The 22,281-nt window shown below is 49.5% G+C and overlaps 1 pseudogene across 1 annotated transcript in view; it reads left to right on the top strand.

The window, feature by feature from the left end:
- The first annotated feature begins 12,593 nt into the window (after nt 1-12,593).
- The window catches only part of LOC306652514 (phosphatidylinositol 3,4,5-trisphosphate-dependent Rac exchanger 1 protein-like), a 38,742-nt pseudogene continuing 29,054 nt past the window's right edge, over nt 12,594-22,281 (top strand). The window contains exons 1-6 of the transcript in view: nt 12,594-12,680; nt 13,942-14,075; nt 18,796-18,914; nt 19,713-19,862; nt 21,615-21,761; nt 21,839-22,028. The product of the transcript in view is annotated as a phosphatidylinositol 3,4,5-trisphosphate-dependent Rac exchanger 1 protein-like (transcript). The remainder of the gene's footprint in view (nt 12,681-13,941; nt 14,076-18,795; nt 18,915-19,712; nt 19,863-21,614; nt 21,762-21,838; nt 22,029-22,281) is intronic.

The raw sequence follows: 22,281 nt of genomic DNA, 5'->3' as shown, positions 1-22,281 counted from the left end.
TGAGAAACAAGTCAGGCCCATCTGGACTTCTGCCTGCAGAATAGTGTACAATAAGATTGTCTTATTTTACTACACTGACTTCATGAGGATTTTTATGGCAGCCATAGAAAAATGAGACAATTTCAAATAGCTGAAATGATTTGAATAGCCATTTCTGAGCACAGGATACAACAAAAAATTAATTAATAAAAACAAAATTTGGGGTCAATGACAAACACACCCCAGACTGCAAAATTTCTGAAAGAAAATTAAAATGAAATTTTATAGAACTGAATTCTTAAAGCACAAAAAAGAAAATTTATAGCCTTAAATATTTATGTCAATAGAACAGAGAGTTAAATATCTACCACAGAAGAGTAAAAAATGTATCAAAATAAACTAAATGAGTAAAACAACATAATAAATCACTCTTTGAAAATTGTATAACAGAAATTAATCAGTAATTTTCAAAGTGAAAAACATTAGTACACAAATAAATGATAAAGGAAAAATATAATTTAGTAATTTCATAAGAAACTATTTTACACAAGTCTAAATACATTTGACAACCAAATGAAGTGGAATGTTTTCTATGGAAATACAATATGTCAAAACTGCTGCCTATGGAGAGAAATTTAAAAGCCAATTTCCATAGAACACATAGAGAAAATCTCAAAGATGCAGACCAGTAGAGTTTCATGGGTCATCTACCAAATCATTTTGTTGCTGTTGTTCTTTATAGACACATGTGACAGCAGACTGAATTTTGGCATATTGTACACACATGGAGTATGCCTTATTCTAGCTGGGATCCCATTCTTGGTATTGCACATGATGTGGAGATACCCTGGTCAAAAATGTGATGTCCGATTTACTCTACTGTCCTTTCCAGTTCCATCCTCCCCTTCCCTTCCTTCCCCTTTGTCTAATCCAATGGACTTCTATTCTTCCCCACCCCACCATCCCTGTAGTGTGTTAGCATTAGCATATCAGAGAGAACATTTTGCCTTTGGTTTTTTGGGATTGGCTTATCTCACTTACCATGATATTCTCCAGTTCTATTTACCCACAAATGCCATAATTTCATTCTTCTTTATGGTTATGTAATATTCCATTGTGTATGTGCACCACATTTTCTTTATACATTCATATTTTGAAGGATACTTAGGTTTGTTCCTTGGCTTAGATATTGTGACTTGAGCTGCTGTAAATATTGATGTGACTATGTCACTGTAACATGCTGACTTCAAGTCCTTTGGGCATAAACTGAGGAGTGGGATAACTGGGCTAAATGGTGGTTCCATTCCAAGTTTTCTGAGGAATCTCCATACTGCTTTCCATAGTGGTTGCACTAATTTGCATTCCTACCAGCAATGTATGAGTGTACCTTTTCCCCCACATCCTCACCAACATTTGTTATAATTTTATCCTTCATAATTGCCATTCTGACTGGGGTAAGTGGAAATCTGAGTGTAGTTTTAATTTGCATTTCTCAGTTGCTAGAGATGTGGAACATTTTTTCACCATTCATGTTTCTTCTTCCATGAAGTTCTTGTTCAATTCCTCTGCCCATTTATTGATTGGGTCCTTCCTTTTTTTTTTTTTTTTTTTTTTTTTTTTGGTGTTAATTTTTTGAGTTCTTTATCCTGAAGATTAGTGCTTTATCTGAGGTACAGGAGGTAAACATTTTCTCCCATTCTGTAGGTTCTGTTTGCGTGTTCTTGATTATTTCCTTTGCAGCAAAGAAGATTTTGAGTTTGATACCATCCCATTTATTGATTCTTAATTTTTCTTCTTGAGTTCTATGAGTCTTATTGAGGATGTCAATTCCAAAGCTGAGGTGGTGAAGATTTGGGCCTACACTTTCTTCTAGTAAGTGTAGGGTCTCTGGTCTAATGCTTAGGTCCCTGATCCACTCCCCTGCAGGGTGAGAGTTGGGGTTCAATTTCATTCTGTTGTATATGGATTTCCAGTTTTCCCAGCATCATTTATTGAAGAGGCTATTTTTCTCCAATGTATGTTTATGGAACCTTTGTCTTGTACAAGATCACTGTATTTATTTGGGTTTGTCTCTGTCTCTTCTATTCTGTTCCATTGGCCTTCATGTCTGTTTTGCTGCAAATACTGTGCTGTTTTGTTTCTATAGTTCTGTAGTATTGTTTAAGGTCTGGTGTTGTGATACCTTCACTCTTCCTGCTAAGAATCACTTTGGCTATTCTGGGCCTCTTATTTTTCCAAATTAATTTCATGACTGCTTTTACTACTTCTAAGAAGAATGTCATTGGAATTTTAACAGGAATTGCATTAAATCTGAATAGAACTTTTGGTAGTATGACCATTTTGATAATATTAATTCTACCTATCCAAAAGCATAGTAGATCTTCCATTTTCTGAGGTCTTCTTCAACTTCTTTCTTTATTGTTCTGTAGTTTTCATTGTAAAGGTCTTTTGCCTCTTTTGTTAGATTGATTCCCAAGTATTTTAATTTTTTGATGCTATTCAGAGAGGGATAGCTTTCCTGATTTCTCTTTCAGATGACTCATCATTGGTGTATAGGAATGCAATTGATATATGGGTGTTGATTTTATAGCTTATTGCTTTGCTGAATCCATTCATGAGTTCTAGAAGCTATCTGGTAGATTTATTTTTTTTTTTTGGATCTTCTAAATATACAATCATGTCATTGGCAAATAGTAATAATTTGAGCTCTTCTCTTTATATTTATATTCCTATAATTTTAAGACCAGATAATCCCACATGCAAATTAAACTTTTCAAGAAAAATTGTGATGGCCTGATAGATCTGGCTCCATGAGAATGTTATAGGCCAGACTATAAGGGAATTAACTAAACAGACTCCATTTTGCTCTGAGACTCCATGTTATGTAGGAAATAAGTTTCTCCCAGGGGAACACCCCACCTCTGTACCCATAATCAGTTACTTAGTGTGACATGTTTAACAATACAGAAGGACAATTCCTATATAAAGAACAATTGCTCTCTTTTGATTCCTATTGCTCCTAACCAATGCACCATGTAAACAGTAACGTGTGGATGTTAGTAACCATTCTTTAGTTTGTACCTAGGTAAGGGTCATTTTGACCCACTTCTCCCTCTGTTCATGAGCATTCGGTGTATAATAACTCACATCAAAGCAGGTTGGTAATAAACAATTTTTAATTAATAAGGGTATATTTTTAGGAAAAAAAACAGTTTTGTATAATAGTCACACACTTTTCTGCAAAAACATTGGCATAAAATCTGTGACAATTTGGGGATGAAATATAGTAAAATCTGGTCAATCTGGAAAGCCTCCTTGGGTCTCCCAGATTCCTCCAAGGCCCACAGAGCACGGATTCTCTGGGGCATCTTGGAAAACATGGAAAACATTTGAATACTCTCTGGTTTGTATGCAGTCTTTATTCTTCCTAGACTTTGAAATTAGTCAAAATAATCTTCTCAAATTAGAAATGTCTTACTATGTGCTCAGAATTAATTTTAAGTATAAAATCTCAAATAGCACTTGCGTGTGAACACTGAGTAGGGCACACCTGGACCCCTGGACCCCAGGGAGAGGTCTTGGGAACAGGATGCTGGAGGACAGGTCCTGCTCGGCCAGGGCCTTACCCTGCCTCCCTCACACAGGAAGCCAGGAGCAGCACAGTCCCGCTGGCTCCCAGCTCAGCACAGCTAACTGCTGGTGGGGTCACTATGAGTGGTCTCAGCTGGGCAAATGAAAGTGTAAAAGAAGGAGAGCAGAACAGCTGCAAGGCACTGGGGTTGTTGGTGACGAGGGGCCTCACAGGCAGGTCAAGGGTGATGCCAGATGTGAAGGACATTTACAAAATCAGAAAAATAGCCTGAGTGAAGCTAAGCCCTTATCATAAAGCAGTTCATCACAGATTTTCCCTGGGCAAGCCTGTCTGTGTGGGAGCCTCCAAGCCCAGCACCTCTGAGGTAAGTGTGTGCCCAGAGCTCTCAGGCACAAGGCCTGGCCATGCCACCTGTCCCAACCAGACATCCCCAAAGCTCAGCTGTTCTACAGTTATCCTTTTGAGATCTGGATTCAATGTTTGGAAACCAGAATCTTCAAAGCCAGGCATGTGGACAGGGTGAAGATGGGTGGGATGTCTGGCCTCAGTTTGGGCTGAGGGGTTGGCTGGTCTCAGCTTCAGTCTGCTGGAACCACTGGCATGCTCATCAATTGAGGAATTATTTGTAATGACAGTTTTAAGTTGGTTATAAAAATCTAAATTTTATAGGCCAGCATGTGGCTCAAAGGGGAAGCCCACTGCCCACGGCCCATGGTGTACCATCTCCCCATCCTGTGCCCCAGTTACAGCTGCTCAATTTCTGTGTGAAGCAATTTGGTTTATAAGAGTTTTTAAAAGTAGTCCACTACAATTTAGATGAAAATATGTAGCACACATAACTGAGAAAATAAATGTTTAAAATTTCCCCATTAGCTTTACACGTTGTGAATGGGACATGGATGTTAATCATGAATCAGACTGCCAAGGTGGAAATGAGTTCACCAGCATCTGCACTCCAGATCACAGACTGGGGTGAGGCTGGGAATGCACTGGGACTTTCAATTAGAGCCACAACCAGTCACCCTGCCTCCTAGTTTAATCTGGGTAATGATAGCTGATATTTGCTAAATGTCACTGCATGCTGGGTACCATACAGAAGCCTTATATGGAATAATTCAGTAGCCTGTGAGGCAGATGCTGCAATGGCCTAAATCTGGACTGAGGAAAGAGGGGGACAAAGACATGAAGCAACCCACCCAAACTCTAGCAAATAAATGACAGTACAGGTGAACCCAGGGTGTTCCAGGATGTACATGACTATTCATGGGAAGGTGGAGAATGCCTGGCTGCCTCCTGATGGAGTATGAGACAGAACCAGAAATTTAGTGCACTCTCAATACAGGTGTGAAAACTGTCCCAGGGAACGAATATGTTGATCACTGAGTGATCACTACCCAACATGTGCGTGCATTAAAAGGTCCCACATACCTCACAAATATATGGAAGTGCTATGACATCAATCAAAACAACAAATACAAATTGCACATGAAAGCAATCCAAACACTACAAAGTACTACATAAGGTACAGTGGCAAGCATATATAGAAGTGAGAAAATAAATGCTGAGTCTAAAGGCAGTATTTGATCACTGTGTTCCAAAGTACCTTCTCCAAAGGTACTTTGGAGAATCAAGACACATTGTATAACTTAAACTGGTGGATATATATTTCAATTAAGTACACTTATGTGCACACAACCAAGAAGTTAATTCCATACAATTTTCAGTATAATTACAAATATCTATATTTGATATCCGTTACTTGGTAAAATTAAGTAAAACATAAAATTAGGGTAAAAAGACACTCAAGTGCAAATATTTCCCATTGTGATATTTGGGTCTGTTATGGTTTGGATCTGGAATGTCTCCCAGAGTCACGTGTCAGAGACTGGATCACCAGGATTCTGACCTCATTGGAGGATTGATCCACCAGATGGATTACTGGGAGATGGTGGCAGTTGGGGGCAGGAGGGCCATAGGTGCAGGAAGTAGGTCTGTCTTGTTCCTGCCCCCTCCTGGCCACTGTCCCCAGCTTTCCACTGCATGCCCTCCCACCATCCTGTTCAGCAACCACAACATAGAGCAATGGAGCCAGCTGACCATGGACCCAACCTCTGAAACCCTGAACCAAAATAAATGTCTCCTCTCCTAAGTTGCTTTCCTCAGATATTTGTCACAGCAACACAAAGCTATGATGTGGATGGTCCCTATAATGAAATGCCATCTCTCAGGAAGAGTGGGAACTCACTAATCTAAGATGATAGGCAGGACTTTGGAGCAGGACAATGAGAGTGATGTAGAAACCAGCGTCCTGTGTCCCTGCTTTACCTCTGGTGGCATCGAAAACCCATGATTGTCACTGCAGGCAAGGAAACAGACAGGTGATGATGAGACCAGGGAAGTTTGTGTCTGGAAGATGAGTTCCAGCAGGAGGGAGTGAGTCAGAGGGACCCAGCCTTCCAAGACCCCATCCACAGGCTCCTGGTCACAGGCACATAAGCTGGGTCAACTGATTGTCACTGGTGTCCCCAGAGCAACCTAAACACTCACTTGCATGCAGCTCAGATGAAGACCCCAGCCCCTGGTGTCTAAAATAAAATACCATAAGTTCTGAGCTGCTGGACTCCATTAGTGAGGACTCCATTTCCCAGGAGGGAAGAGAAAGCTCCAGATGGGAGACCCCAGTCATCTGCCCTTCTGGGAAGACCCTGGACCCCAGGTTCTATGTGGGTGCAGACCTGTGTCACTGTGTCAGACACTGTAAAGGATGGAGCTTAAAGCAGAGTGGGCAGGTGAAGCTTGCTTCTGCCATTTGGGTCACCTCCCCTAGTCACCTCTACTGAGTCATCTCACCTAACCCACCTCCCCTGAATCCTCTCCCAAGTCACCTCCCCCAAGTCCTCTCCTCTGAGCAGCCTCCCCTGAGTCCCCTCCCTGATCTCCTCCCCTGAGTTCTCTCCACTGAGTCCCTTACCTGATCCCCTCCTCTGAGTCCCCTCCCCTGAGTCCTCTCCCCGATCTCCTCCTCTGAGTCCCCTCCTTGAATCCTCTCCCCACATCCCCTCTCCTTTCCTGATCCTTTGGACCCGTATAGCTGAAGCTCCCGCCATGCTCTGACAGTGTGGTGCCAGCAGGGTCTCACCACAAAACCTGCTCAGGGGGCCATTGGCCCATTGAGACAGGGCTTGTGACCAGTGCCCCAGAGCTCCTGAGCTACAAGGTGCCACCGGTGCTCCCCAAGCACTTCCATCCCAGGGGTAGACCCTGCTGAATTTGGGCCTGGGCTTCTGGACTCTGGGAAGCCAGAGCCCAGGACGGCATGAACATTTTCCAGGGGCAGACACTGACCAAGACTCCTAATTTAAAAGGCTATCTCTGCCTTGAACAGAGCCAACCCAGACAACTCTGAGAAGTGCTGACTGATGCACTGTCATGACTAACTGTGTATCGAGGCTGTGCCTGGCACACAAGAGGAAAAAGCAAACCAGGGTTGCCACGGCAGATGCCAACACTCCTGGAGACCCAGGGCACTGGGTGAAGTCACGCACTGCCCGTCATTTAACATCCTTGTAGGATGTTAAACCCTCCAGGGAGGGTGTTGTCAAGTGGTCCTCAGGCAGGTGGCAATGCCCTGGGCAGCAGGTTTTCTGAAGCAATTTTTGTCTTGTTTTCTCCCCTCTGAAAGCCAGAGGTGGGGCCTGACTGATCACACCATTGTTTCTGGTTCCAGTTCTTACCCACGATGGAGTCAGGGAGATATCTAACCCAGAGCCACGAGGAGCGAAGGGCACCCCTGGGTGACTTACAGACACGAATGGTTTAAGCCTGGTAACTGCTTTTCAAGGAAGGTCCTTTAATGGTCTCTGCAGAGGAAGAAACTGTGCCCAGGTTTCCCCAGCAGGCATGTGTCAGAGTCAAAACAGAGACCCAGGCACTGATGAGTCATGCCTGGCATAACGTGCTGCCTCCCACACCGACCTGCCGAGACTGACAGCAGGTGTGATCTGCACATTTCATTGTGCACTGAAATTCAGGTGACCACACAGTGGTCGTGAGTTCCAGGTACCTCTTTCTCCTGAGAGCTGGCAAGATCCAATAAGGAGAGCAGCTAAGGAGCTCTTGCCTCAAGGAAGAGTCTGAACAATGATGGTTACTTCTCACTTCAAAGTTCCTGATACAAATTTTCTGTTTTGCTTGTTGTCCCAAGCTTGATCTTTAAGCAGTACACAGTTGATTTTTTCAGGAAAGGTTGCCTGCACCCTCCAGACTGTCCAGGATCCTGGCAGCCTTCCCTGCCTCCTCAGCTTGGGCCTGGCAGAGCTAACTCTGATCTGAGCATCCTGCTGCTGTTCTGCTTCCTGGTTGTGGACCCAGCATCATCAGGCTCTACTGTGCTGATGAACTCAGCTCTCTCCCCTGCCTTTGGTCGGAAGAACCATTTGCTACTCAGGCCCTGAACTGAAAACCAATTTTGCATTGCACAAGTGAAAAGTGACATTTGTCACTTTCTGGAAAATGGAGTGCCAGTGACTATTTCTGTAGCAGCACTTGAGGAGTGACTGGCTGGGGCAGAGTTTCTGTTTTAACTGGTAGTGTGTAGGCAATACTAACCAGGGAATATCAGCAATCATGTGTCACCCGCACCATGAACCCACACAGAGAAGAAATAAAGACTTATGACTAGAATCTTCACATAAGTAACACAAAATTCTAAGCAGAGGCAATTTCCCACCCGGGGTTTCCTTGACAAAGAATCTGCTCAATTGGTTCTCTGATCCACTGACTAGGCAAGTATTTACTGGTTTGCAGTACTTTATGGTCATTCCCATAGGATGAGAATCCATAAAACAAACACAGATATAACACTATCACCTCCAAATTGGGGCCACAAAGCTGATTCTTTCCAATTGGTTCTTTATCTGAAATTTGATTAGCTATCATTAATGGATAGATTAGACTAACTTATGATTTTATTATAAAATTATCTTCAACAAAGCCCTCTTATGATAAAGCAAGGCAGTGGTTATTTATATTAGTGGTTCTCAGACTTGATTACCTAGAGTCCTTTGGGAGCCCATGTTCATCCAAGTTAGGATCATCAGCATTTCAGTGGGTCGGATACACATATGACACTGTTCCCCAGATGATGCCAACATATAGTTGAATTTGGGAACAATTACATACAGGGAGAGTTTAAAAACAGTAATGTAATTTAGTATACTTGGATGATGGGGAACGCTTGTTATCTTGTTCTTGGTGTGCACCAGGCATTGCGGACGAAGTAAAAGCTACTCCATATTATTGTGAATTTTATGTCCACCATCTGCATTTTATTAGCACTTATTAATATAAACACATTTAATCCTCCCTTTCACTCCATGATTGCTCTATTGCTGTCTCCATATTAAAGCTGGAGAAACTCAGGGTCGCTTCTGTAAAGTTGCCCACAGTACAAGTGACAATGATTTTTGCTCCATTCCTTCAGGTCTTAACCCGGTGACCTCCCTCTGGTGAACTTGCACATGTTCAGTGGAGTGGGAACAAGTGGCTTTGATCCTGCACTTACTGTGAACAGTGCACTCCAGAGAGCTTCGCAAAGAGAAGCAGAGATAGTAAGAAATTCTAAGTAAGTGCCACTCTTAGAGCAACTTCTCCATTTAACTAATGCTGATTTTGATCGTTCTCTCTCTGAATAAAACTCTTCTCCTCTCACCAGTTCCAGAACTGGTGACTGCTTGTTGGAAGCTCTCTCTGCTGCTGCTGGCTTCTCCTCCCAGGCCCTGGCCTCCCCCCTTTCTCCATGACCTCCTTTCAGCTTCATTGACACCTGGATTTCACAGAAATCATTACTGTGGCCCCTCAGGGCACATGGAGGAGGAGCTGCCTCCCCTGGCCAGCCTCAGTCCAACAGGCACCTCTGCTTGCCCCTCCCACTCAGAGTCTGCAGCAGCTCTTCCAGGTGGAGTCCCAAACCCTGTCAGTGGAGAAACCTTTAGTACCCTGCCCTCTGAGGATCACAAGTCAGCACATAGCACCCTTCAGAGCGTGGGCTATTCCCTCTCATGATCCTACAGCTGACTGTGAGCCTCAGTTTGTTGCCCTTGAACATCATGAGAGAGTGGTCCTGATTGTCACTAGCTTGGGAAGAGATCAAGAGTCCAAATTCAAGGTACATTTCTACTAAATGTCTTATATTCTCAGTGTTACAGTCAGGGACCTTCTGCACTTTCATCTTGTCCTGTGGGGACAGGTTGGCTCCTGGCACCTGTTCTTGGCTGGCCTGGGACCAGCTGGGTCTGGTTTGGCCCTGGAAAAGGCTCACAAGATCCCTTGGTAAGGTTGGTATATATGTGTGTGGTGGTGGTGCATGACCTGAGCTTGGCTGTGGTGGAGGCACATGGCCTGAGCTTGCCTGTGGTGATAGTGCATGGCCTGAGCTTGCGTGTGGTGGTAGTGCATGACCTGAGCTTGGCTGTGGTGGGGGTGCATGGCCTGAGATTGCCTGTGGTGGTGGTGCATGGCCTGAGCTTGACTTGCTCCCAGTGAGCAGTTGATTTATTTCTGTGTCCAACGTGCATCTTAGCTTTAAGAATCACATCTGTTTTTTTCTTCTCCACACCTGACTTCACATTTGAGCCTCCGATGTGGGCTAGACTGGGAATGTGGTCCTTTCCTCTTCCCTTACACTCTTTGGTGTCTGTTGTTCAAGTCCCCAACTCCAGCTGCCAGCAGAATGGCCACCTGTTGCCAGGTTTCCCTGGGCATCTGATTGGTCTTCTTGCCCCAGATCTACCCTCAGGCCCTTTTACCTCCAATTGCCAGGCGCTAGGTGTGCTTCACTTCACTGGCCCCACCGTGGGCCCTGGGGTGCTTCTGGCTGTTCTCCTTCCCAACCTGGCTATCCCCCAAGCTGCCTTACTGTCTGGCAGCCTTTCTCCCACTCTAACTGGGTTTTATGATAAATTGTTAACGTGTTACTGTCATGTAACCTAAGATAGTCTCGGTTGCTGGAGCATTCTCAGGACCCACAGGAAATCCCAAATACTTTAAATCAGCAGGGAGGTTTCAGAACTTGTAGTGCTCTGATCCAACACCAAATATTGTGATCTTTGTGAAAACTTCTGAAGCCCATGAAATCAATCACATTTTTCCTGCAGCCTCTCCTTTCCACAGGTGAGAAGAATGTGTATACGCTCATGGTGACCTGACTAATGCATGCACAGAGCATGCATGCCTGGCCTGTTGCCAGTGAGTGACTCATTTTGCATGTGCCAGGGATCCACAAGAGAAGGTTGTAGGGGCTCAAGCCTCTTCCTCCCACTGAGGCCAGGAACTCCTATTGACACATAGTACTTCAATTAAGAGAAATTATTTCCCACCTAGATGACTGAAGCCAGCTGAAATAAAGTGCCAGGCTTGCTTGTTAACTTTTACCTTTGCTGTCAGTGGAAGATTCACCAGATTAAACTGGAACCCTGAGACCCAGGCAATCAAAGCCTGTGTGCCCTTTTACCCCTGTAAGAGCAGGCTATCTCTGGAGCAGTCAGCTGCTCACCTGCACTGTACGAGGCCTTCAGGAGAGCAGGTAGGGGAGTGCCAGAGGGCATTTGACAGAAGAAACAGCCTCTGGACAGAGCTGAACCAAGTAAACCCAAGGAAGAGATGGTGACCAAAAAGCACTAAAAAACAGTTTTTAAACAAATGAGGTTCTGAAGAAAAACACATTCTCAGAAAATACCTCCCTGTCTGAATTCAGAGGAATGAATCCCAGCCACAGTCTATTGCCATAGGCAAATGATTTGTAGGATTTTAAAATGCAAATTATTTTAAAATCCACATTTTAAATTTGTGTAAGTTTCTTTTTAAAGGTATATTCTAATAGGGATATGGTTGTAGCAATACTAAAATAGCTTCCTTGCTAGTACTTTATTATATGATGGTTTAGGCTGTCTTATGAAAATCAGACTTAGTCTGCCTCTTGTTGCTCTGATTAAGTACAGATGGGCTCTCTTGAAATCTGGCCAGCAGAAGCATGGGGTCCTCTCTTGGTCTCCTTCCTTCAGTGTATGTGAGCTGGTGGCCACCGTTGGTCAGGTCTCCATCCCTGTTTCTTTGTCCCCCTCCCTGCCTAGGCTGCTGCCATTTGTTGTTGAGAGACTGGCTTAGTTAAGACCAGATGCCTCAGTCCACAGATCCATCCAGCTGACGGATGTGGGAGCAAAGCACGTTAGGCCACCTTGGAGGGGTGGCAGGCCCCCTGCACAGTGAAGGCCTGGACAGTGGTGAGCCTCCCTCACAGGTGGCTGGCACACTGGGCTCCCTCTTTGTAGAGGAGCAGCTTTGCCTGGAGCTGCTACCTGACCCCCCTTAGTCCACCTCTGCAGAGGGGCCTCCAGATGCAAGCCCTGGAGGGACCTTTGCAGGAGGGTCATGGTCATGAAAGGGACATGTGTGTTCTCAGTAAGAGGGAAGCAGGTGCCTGCCTTGCTGGCCCTGGGCAGGGGGCAGTCGACTGACCTGTTCTCATGGGACATGGTCAGGGAAGGGCATGAGGCTAGCTGCTCATGTTTGCTTTCCTCTATATTGAGCTTTGTCAGCCTCCACATTGGCCTTTAATGTTGGCTCAATCACTTTTAAGCATGACTGCTGCAGTGTGGCTGGGGTCTTGTGTCTGGGTGGATGCCTCCTGATGGATCCTGCCCTGGCTGGTGGACATCTTGGTGCTTGGCCTCTGCCTGTCCATCTGACCCTTAGGACCACCTGTGGCCTGGTCTCATCTCTCCAGGGAGACTGCAGGGCTGGCATGGAGGGGCTCCCCTGCCCCAGGAGTGTCTTGGCATTTTGGATGCACTTTGCTTATGTACTTGGCCACACAGAGGAGCAGCTTCCCGAGCTGAGTGTTCTTCTCTCCAAGGCCCCCTGGACAGCCATGGCTAGAGGGTCAGATCCAGGGCTGCATGACCCTGGGGCTCTGCCATTGCGTCAGATACCAGGTCCTCCAGAGCCTGGGAAGGATTCAGCAGGCATGAGTGAGGCGGGGCCAGAAGAGGAGAATGCTGCTCTTTGCTCTGAGCTGGGTGACAGAGCCTCAACAACCATGGAGCCACTGTTTGTGAGGACAGGGGTCCCAGCACACTCCATGGCAGCTCTGAGTGGATTGCAGCAGTTTCCCTGCCTTGCCAGTGGCCATCAGAAATCAGCTTTCAAGCTGGGTGCAGTGAGGTATGCCTGTGATCCCCGTGACTTGGAGGCTGAGGCAGGAGGATGGCAAGTTCAAGGCCAACCTGGGCAACTTAGTGAGACCTTGTCTTGAAATAAAATATTAAAAGGGTTGTGGATATAAATCAGGAGTCAAGTGCCCCTGGGTTCAATCCTCAGAAATTCAAATAGATAAAAATCAAAAATAAAACCAAAAGCTCAGGAAAACATATCTGGCTGCAGTGTGTGTGCATCCAGTACTGTGTGGCCCCTCGGCCAGGAGTCAGCAGGCCCCCTTTGGATTTCACAGCCTGACCCATGAGCCAGTGGTTCCCAGGACTCAGTGGGCTTCTGACTGTACTGGTGAATGGGATTTGCCCCCAGTGACTGGACCAGGGGCACAGGGAGTCAGAGCAGCCCCAGCCATGGTGAGATCCCATGGCCGGTGTTGGTAAAGCCAGTCCCCAAACTGGGTCTCAGGCCCTGTCAACAGGTCTCCCTGGGATATGAGATCCTCCTTGGTTCCTTGTTGAGTGTTTGTGGAGGAAGATCTTGTGAGTAACACTGACCCCTTTCCAAGTTCATTTCCAGGCAGGGACAGCAGGGTGCCCTTTGTTCTTCCCCTTGAGGAATCTGCTGGGTTTAGATTTCAAGGGCCCTGCTGTCCTCCAGTTGGATGTGTCATCCAGCCCCCGCCCTCCACAGTGCTCCTCCACCACAAGGGCTGCCTGCCTGCCTTGGAAAGGAGGCAGTGAGGGAGGCAAGCGTCTTCAAGTGGTGAGGCCAGCAAGCATAATGGTCTTACCTCAGTCAGGTGCCATGCCTGGGGGAGGGAGGCTACGGACAGTACCCAAGTGCAGCTAAAAACCCCATCCCCAAGATTGCAGAAGGAAGGTGAGTATCTGGTACCCTTCAGCTAGCCTCCCACATCCACCAGGAGCTAGTGAGGCCCCAGCTCCTGGCCCAGTCTCCCTGCTCGGTCTCCTGGCCCCCTCTGGCTTGTGCTCACCACAGTTGGAAGCCAGCCACCCGAGGGTGCTGGTTGTCTGCTGAGAGTTGCCTGTGGGGTGCATCCAGGCTCTCTTGGGGTGCTGAGGGGCACAGGAAGAGGAGGGTTGTGCTGGCTGCTCCTCTGGATTGGCCCACTCATCCTCAGCCCCTCCCTCCTCTCTCAGGGCTCCAACCTCAAGCACATCTGCACCCAGCTCCTCCTGCAAGGGACTTTGTTGAAAATCTCTGCAGGTAACATCCAGGAAATGGCTTTCTTCCTGTTCAACAACCTTCTGGTCTACTGCAAGTGGAAATCCAGGTGATTTGCTGGGGAGGCTGGCACCTCAGCTGCCTCTGTGGGCCAGGAGGTGGGGCAGGGCTGACCTGCTGCTTCCCCCCGGGGGTATCGTGGGCTTGTTGCTTCCCTCTCTGGGCCTCCCTTTTCTTCCATGATTTGAGGGGTTTGTTCTAAATCCATATGTAGTGAGAGTCACATAGCTATTACAAATTCTCTAGGAGCCATATTTAAGAAACTTAGAGACAGGCAAAATGAATTTAAACAGTGTATTTTATTTAACCTAATTCAGCTACAATTGTTATATTTAGTTGAAACTCTGTGTGTGTGTGTGTGTGTGTGTGTGTGTGTGTGTGTGTGTGTGTATGACAATAGTCAGTTTGGAAACTTGGGCGCAGGTCTCCCTCAGCACCGCTGGTGTGTGTAGCTGCGTGGTGAGTGCTCAGTAGCTCCACATGGCTTGCAAATGAATGGCCTTTCAGGCAATGTGTCTCTAGATGGTCATGAAGCTGGAGGTGACACCAGCATTCTGTGATTCTAAGATCAAAGGTCGAGGGTCCAGGGGAGGGAAGCTATTTCCTGCTGAGCTTCAGGAGGGAAAGAATAGGGTCTTTATCACCTTTGCCCCATCCCTGGAGCTCCCTGGTCTTCCTAGAGCCCGGGGATGAGGGGACATGAGGGGACATGGCCATGGTATTTGTGAGTGGTGGTGTGAATGGTGTGTGGGTGTGGCTGGGTGGCTGGAGGTCTGGGAGGTGGCTGCAGGGAGGCAACAGGAGACGGGGCTGTGGCAGTGGAGACATGGAGGGGCCTGCAGAGGTGCCGTTAGACATGGGGGCTGGCGTGTGGCTGCTGGGTGAGCAGGTGGGTAGGTGGCAGCTATGGATGGAGGTCTGGAGGTCAGAGGACAGATGGCCAGGTGACAGCATGCTGATGGACAGATGGGTGGTTGCTGGTGGTGGGTGAGGCAGATGGACTCTGGAAAGGTAGGGTAGGGTGGTGGGTGGGACATGGACCATGAATGGAGAGAGGATGGGTGGGAGGGACAGGGGTACAAATGGGCTGCTGAGTCACTGTGTGGTTGGTGGATGGAGATTTCTGCCTTTCTGTGCTCTTCTTTTTGGTGCCAGGGATTGAACCCAGGGTGCTCTACTGCTGAGCTTCATGTCCACCCTTTTTATTTTTTATGTTGAGACAGGATCTCACTAAGTGGCCAAAGTTAGACTCAGATTTGCAGTCCTCCTGCCTCAGCCTCCTGAGCTGCTAGGGTCCCAGGTGGCCCTACAGATGTCCTGCCTTTCTGTTTCCTGCTCAGCATAGAAGGTGGTCTCAGTGACCAGTGCAGGCTTTCCAGATTCTCTTCCCTGCTACTTTGTCTTTGAGGTGGAAGTGACTTTCCAGGGACTTCCTTGGCTCCCAGAGTCTGGGGTGCAGGCTGATGCAGACCCCAATCCCCTTCATCCCTGCCTCTGGCTTGCCCTGTGGTGCTTATTGTCTGGTAACTTATTGTCTGTTTCTTCTGGCACCTAAGGCTGTGGTGAAAGACCTGACCATGGGAATGCTTCCCACTGTCCCTGGGGGCCTGACTGAGCCTCAGTTTTCTCTTCTGTGGAGGGGGCATCAGCTGGTTTAGAGCTGGGTCCTTCCTCATCCAGGAGTTTTCTAGCCTCCGGCTTTGCCTCTTGCTGTCTACACTCATCTGTAAAGCAGGGTGCATGATCAGATGTGCCCCAAGGGTCACTATGAAGATGACAGTGCCCAGCCTGGTATATAGTAAGTGTATAGGACTTGGACTGTCACTGTCACCATCGACCTCTGCAGCCTCTTTGGGGTCTTGTTCAGTGGCCCTGTGAGTGCAGTCCTTATGGAGGAGGCTCTGAGCCATGGCCCCAGGCACTCACCCTTTTCTTTGTGCTCTGGGGCCAGGAGGCCTCGGTCTCCTCACTCTGTGGTCTCCCAGATACTGCCCCAGGTCTTCCTGCCTCATTTGCTTTGTTCTTGCCGCCCACTCCTTAGGGCCTTTCTCTTGCTCCTTAAGGTCTTTCACTTACCATCTCAAGTACTCCCATCCCCCCTCCACCCTGCCAGCTCCCTCCTCCCTCCTTGACACCTCCTGCTTTCCCTCAGGCCAATGAGTCCTCCCTTGGTGGTTGCAAGGCTGTCCTTCTCCAGCTATTCCTGCCAACCCCGCTGGTCTGTTGGAAGCAGATGCTTTTCCCAGAACACTGGGGTTTAGGACTGTCCTTTTGGGTCTCTGGGACCTGGTCCCAACTTGTGACTGAACTCACCCTCTGGCCTCCTTGGTGTGGCCCGTCCTCCTCTTACTATGAGTATGGCTGCTGGTTGCAGTGTCTTCCATGTGAGCCCAGGCCCTCCCTGGGATGCTGGGATCTCCTTTCAGGCCAGGCCCTGCCTTGGTCCTGAGGGGAGCAGGACAGGTTGGAGGGACAGTGCACACCTATCTGCTGAGAGCCTGGCAGCAGGCCATGTGCCTGCCTCTGGAATGAGAGCCAGAGCTGAGCCTGGAGGCCTAGAGACTGGGCCATGGTGAGTGGAGTCCCAGCCCCACTGGTGTGGCCACCAAAGCAGCCAGTGCCTACTGACTTTGGTCCCTGCTTGGGGTTGCAGGGCACGGCCTGTCTGGGACATGGGTCGGGGGGTCTCTGACAGTGCTCTGATCTCATCCAGAAGCAGAGTTCCATGGGTGTCATAAATGAACAGGAACACTTTAAAGTCCACCCTGCACCTTGGCACGGTGGCCCATGTCTGTAATCCCAGGGGTTCATGAAGCTGAGTCAGTAGGATTGAGAGTTCAAAGCCAGCCTCAGCAACAGGGAGTCACTAAGCAACTCAGTGAGACCCTGTCTCTAAATAAAATACAAAATAGGGCTGGGGATGTGGCTCAGTGGTCAAGCGCTCTGAGTTCAATCCCTGGTACCAAAAACACAAACAAACAAACAAACAAACAAACAAAAAAAAACAAAAAAACCTAAGTTCACCCTGTAGTTGTATAGGGGGAACTGAGGCTTAGCACATAGTGGTCCAGAGCATGGAGGCTGTCACTGGCCAGTCACCAACCTCAGCCATGTGTGGCTACTGCTCATGTGTTTTTCCAACTGGTCCTCCTTTCTCAGGGTTGGTGAGCAGGATGTGCTCAGGGTGCAGGTGTGCCCAGATGGCACATGGCCTGTGCTGTGGGTGGCGGGAGTGTTAGTGACTGTCTTCTCATGGGTGCACACACCATGCACACACCAAGTTTGCAAGGAAGGCTCCTCTTCATCCAGCTCCTGACCTACCCCTTCCCTCCTCAGGCCTTGCCTGCCCCCACAGAGGGACCTGAAGTAGGTGCTCTGAGGGAGAGGAAGGGTGTTCCCGTGGGTGTGTGTGCACCCCCCAGAAGTTGTCCCAGGGTGAGCTCTGAGCTCATGGACTGGCAGGTCCCAGGCCTGCAGCTGACACACTGAGGATGGAGGGGAGCCCATGGAGTTTCCTGAGAGCCGCTGGCTCAGGACCCAGCAGGAGCTCTTGTGTCTGAGTCTGAGCAGGAAAGAGCCCCAGCCAGGCTCTGGTCCCCCTGGCCAGCACTTCCCTTACTTCCCCCTCCTCACGGCTGTGTGAGTTTGCTTATGTCTCCAGCCTTGTTTGATCAGGATTCAAGGATGGGCTTGTGTGTGTGAGTGTCAGCGGATGGGGAACGCACCCAGAGAAGCTGCAAAGGGGGTCCAGGGCTGGAGGACACTCATGTGGAGCCCCAGGTTTGTGTCTGGCAAGGACTTCTTGTCTGCTACCCAGACGGTGACTACTTGTGCCTCATAGGGCAGAAGGGACAAGGCTGCTATCCTACAAAGAGATGAGGCCTCTTTTACAGAGTCACTGATCTGTTCATGAGGGTGCTGCCCCTATCCTAAACACCAACCAAAGGCCCCTTTCTAATACCATAGCATCAGGGTTCAGGGCTTGGGGCTCAGCGTATGAATTTGGAGGGACACCAGCAGATCATAGCATTGATCAAACTGGTGAGCTGAATTCACCTGAGTGAATGAATGAGTGGTGGGTGGGTGGGTCGATGGGTGGATGGGTAGGTGGGGTAGATGGGTGAACTTGTAAGTAGATTTAAGTGGACTGGCCTGTGGACAGATTGACTGGTAGATGGAAGGGTGGGTAAACTGGGTTGGTGGGTGGAGGGACTGGTGGGTAGATGGTGGGTGGGTAAGATGGGTGGGTAGATGAATGGACTGGTGGGTAGATAGATTTAAATGGACTGGCATGTGGACAGATTGGTGGATGGAAGGGTGGGTAAGCTGGGTAGGTGGGTGGACTGGTGGGTAGATGGTGGGTGGGTAAGATGGGTGGTGGACAAACAGATGGGTGGTGGGGTAGGTGGTGGTTGAGTGGGTGGATGATGGCCCACTCCAAGCTCTCCTCCATCTGGTCTTATTTCAGGAAGTACTTGTTAGGAACTCTGTGGGCCACTTTCCCCTTGCTAGTTAGGAATGGGTTTCTGTCACTTCTCTTTGCCCTCCCTTGACACCTCCCAGTGGATGGCTGGTGGCTGTGGGAGGCAAGCCAGGCTCTGAGCCTGCCTTTCAGATGAGAGCACCGTGACTGGGAGAGAAGTGGGTGGCTGACCGCCTGTTTACCAGCCCACCATCCACACTGGCCCAGCCTGATGCTGTCCCTGTCCCTGGCGTCGCTCCATGTTGCTTTCTCCTTCAGGGGATGATGACTTCCCAGTGTCTTTCAGGGTCACTGGGAGTAAGAAGTCCATCATGAGGACCAAATCCATCAATGGCTCCCTGTATATCATCAGGGGTCAAATCAACATTGAGGTCATGTAGGTGGAGATTGTGGAAAATGGCACAGGTAGGCCAGGCCTGCCCCTGCCACACTCCCTGTGGCTCTTAAGCATTTGCCTTTCCTGCAGCACATGATCTACCTCCAGAAAGGTGTCTGGAGCATGGGTACTGAAGGGAGCACCCAGGGCACATGGTCCCCGAGAGAGGACAGCACCTCCCATCCTCCCCTGCATGGTGTCCACCTCCCCAGGAGGAACTGCTATCTTAATTTTGTGATGATCACTTCCTTCTGTTATCCACCATGTATTCTTTACTGAACATTTTAATTAAAATTTCTGTGACTTTGAACCTCACGTGGGTGGTTATGTACATTTAAGTGGCTCTAGATGCATGTGGTCAGGTGTGGCTCCTACTCATGGATGTCCAGGGGTTCCTGCCACTGCCCACCCTGGTCCTGGCTCTCAGCATGCACAGCATTCCTTGGCTGGTGTCCACTGAAGGAGTGTGCCAGTTCACCTTGGGGGCCCTGCCCTTGGCTTGGTAACCCTCATTCCCAAGTGGCCCAGGGAGAGGCTGGGAGACCCTTCTGGGCTCCAGACAGGGGACTGTCTTCATGCCCTCACAAGGTGTCTTGAAGCCCCATATCATTTAGGAGCTGGGAGGGGTCTTTGTAGGTCTTCCTTGCCCCCTAGAGAGCAGACAGGAAAGGGGACATTCTAAGGATTGGCTGTTCACCTCAGGGCCCTGCCCCTGCTGCTGACCCTGCCCCTCCACACTGGCATGGAAGGGCGGGTCACCACCTGGCCTGCTGGTGGGAGGGGGTGTTGGGGTCCACATTACCCATCTCTGCTCTCGTCTCTGTCAGCCGATTACCATAGCAATGGCTACACTGTGATCAATGACTGGAAGATCCACAATATGACCAAGAACAATTTGTTCGTGTGCATGGCCAAGATGGCAGAGGAGAAGTGCAAATGGCTGGACACCATCATCTGCAAGTGGGAGCAGTGTGACAGTGAGTGCCAGGCCCTCCTGGTAGCCCTGCACCTCCAGGCGCCTGGGCTGTGCAGGCTGTGCAGTTCACTGCAGGGGCTTTCTAGAAGTGCTCTGTGGGTGCCTTGATGCCAGGGCCAGCAGGAGGGCTTGCCATGCCCCCAAATGCCTGCTTTCCCTGGACCCTGGTCAGGAACATTCTGGGCACAGACACCCCTGGCAGGTTGCAGAAGGAAGCATGGGGCTGGCTCTGACAGGCAGGTGGGCTGGGTTCTGAACTGGGGACACTGAGGGTTGGGGAAGAGACCCTGTGTATCTGGCAAGTGGCCTCAGCTTCCCAGGCCCCAGTGCCCTCATCTGAGGAGGACATAGATGTTCCTGGGCAGGGCTTGCACTTGAAGACCTTGGGAATCTGACACAGGGTCCTGAAAACCGCCCACTGCCAGGTTTGTCAAGCAGGAAGGAGGGCCTTGGTCTCCTCCTGTCAGTGCAGCATGGCTGTGTGGTAGACAACTTACTCCTGTCCCACGCAGAACTCATCACCCGACTGTATTCTGCCCCAACTGCTCTTCCCTCAGCCCCCAGGGAGTAGTCAGTGGGTCTTCCACTGGCCCAGAGCACAGTCTGACTTCAGGCCCATCCTTGAGCCTGCATCCCTGTGCCACAGATTCAGCTGATGGGCAAGGGAAACCCTCAGGTCTGCCTTCCACATGGGCCAGGTCCAGGGTCCCTGCTTCCCAGCCAGATGTCCATCACCATCACCTCTCGGGAGTGTGTGTCCAGGTTGGCCACCGCTGAGGGTTCCTCTTCTGGAAGAGCAGACACCTGGGTCTTTGGGAGGTACTTCCAGATGTTAAGTGTAGCATGGAAAGGTACAGAAGACCCAATTAACCACTGAAATTGGCCCCTTGGTGGGCAAAGTTGTGAGCCCTGAAACTGGTCAGGATATGTGTGTGGTCAGGACTAGAGTGGGGTTCAGCCTCCTGGCCTGGCTGGGTGGGGCCGATCGGTATCTTTGTGGTTGTAATCCAGAGCTGTGCTCAGCCTTGGGTGTATGTGAACCCAGGTCAGGTGTGGTCCAAGGGGCCATTGTCATTAGATTTGGGTGTTGTTTAAACCCTGACCTTGGACTTGGCACATAGGATGGTGCATGCTGTGGTCAGGAGCCCAGATCCAAGTTCAAATCCTGGATCAAATTCCTGGTCCACCATTTTGAGTTGGACCATGTGGACTGAGAACCTGACTTCTCTGGGCCTCAACTATGACGTGGGGATGACCACAATGTGTTACTGCAGGTTCTCTCAAGGGCCACTTGGCATGTCATTGCAGCGTAAAGGTGTTGGCCATGTTGTCTAGGTTGAACAGGCCCACAAAATGTGGGCTGAGATGAAGGCCAGGGTCCGTGCATCTGTTTGGATGAAAAGCCATCTTCCAGCCAGGCTGGAATGAAGAGGGTGGCAGGTTCTCTGCTCACCTGTGCAGGTGAAGCTGCACCCTGGGTTGGTCATGGCTCTGGAGCTAGGCTCGGAGTGAAGGCTGGATCCCGTTCCTGCAGGGCTCAACCTCTCTGGGCCTCCATCTTCCCATGTAGAGCGGTACTTTTGAGAAGTCCATGGCAGATGTCTGGAGCCATGGATGACAGATGGGAAGTGTTCGTAGCTGTACTGGGGTGGCCCTGGTGGGGCAGGTGGGGCGGTTTTCAGGAGCCATGGGCGGCTCCCTTCGGCCTGCTGGGTCTGGTGCCTTCTTCAGTGCCGATGGTGTCCCCATGTAGGCCTGAAGCTGGGCGTGGAGCGAGACGCCTATGTCATGATCTTGGAGAAGGGGGAGAAGCTGTACCACCTGATGGATGAGAAAGAAGGTGAACCTGATCAAGGACGGGCCACAACCTGAGCACCATGCTCAAGTGCTTCCTGGGCAAGTAAGTGGCACCGGTGACTGGCTCCCAGACCTCCATGGCCCCTCCCAGCCCCTCTCAGCCCTGTCCTTCCTGGGCAGAGTCACCCAAGGACCCCCAGTCCTTGTGGAGCTGCCCTCGGAGGTTAAGGGGGCCGGGGTCCTGGGTGGGACTTCAGCCACTGTGCCTTCTGTCACATCAGAGCCAGCAGGCACCCCGAGGGCTGGGTTGAAGCCAGAGCTTACTGTGCTGGTGCCCTGGGGCTGGGAGAAGCTCCTAGAAGAGCAGCAGGTGGAAGGCAGGTGGGGCTCTTAGGATGGTGCTGACTGGTGGCTGGGTATGAAGTCTGGACCTGGGGAGGAGAGATTGGAACCCCGGGGGTAGGAGGTCATTAGAGCAGCTGCAGACCAAATGGACCCTGGCTGACTATGTGTGAAGGAGGACAGAGGAGGCGGAGGGGGCACAGCAGCCAGGTGAAGAGGAGGTAGGAGAGTGGGAGAAGGTCCAGACCAGCGTGCTTGCCCCTTGGGGCCTGAGCCTGGAG

Source organism: Sciurus vulgaris (assembly GCF_902686455.1).
Source record: "Sciurus vulgaris genome assembly, contig: HiC_scaffold_261_arrow_ctg1, whole genome shotgun sequence".
In the NCBI taxonomy this organism is placed as follows: Eukaryota; Metazoa; Chordata; class Mammalia; order Rodentia; family Sciuridae; genus Sciurus; species Sciurus vulgaris.
The sequence above is the reverse complement of the archived record's forward strand: the minus strand, read 5'-3'. Positions and strand labels throughout refer to the sequence as shown.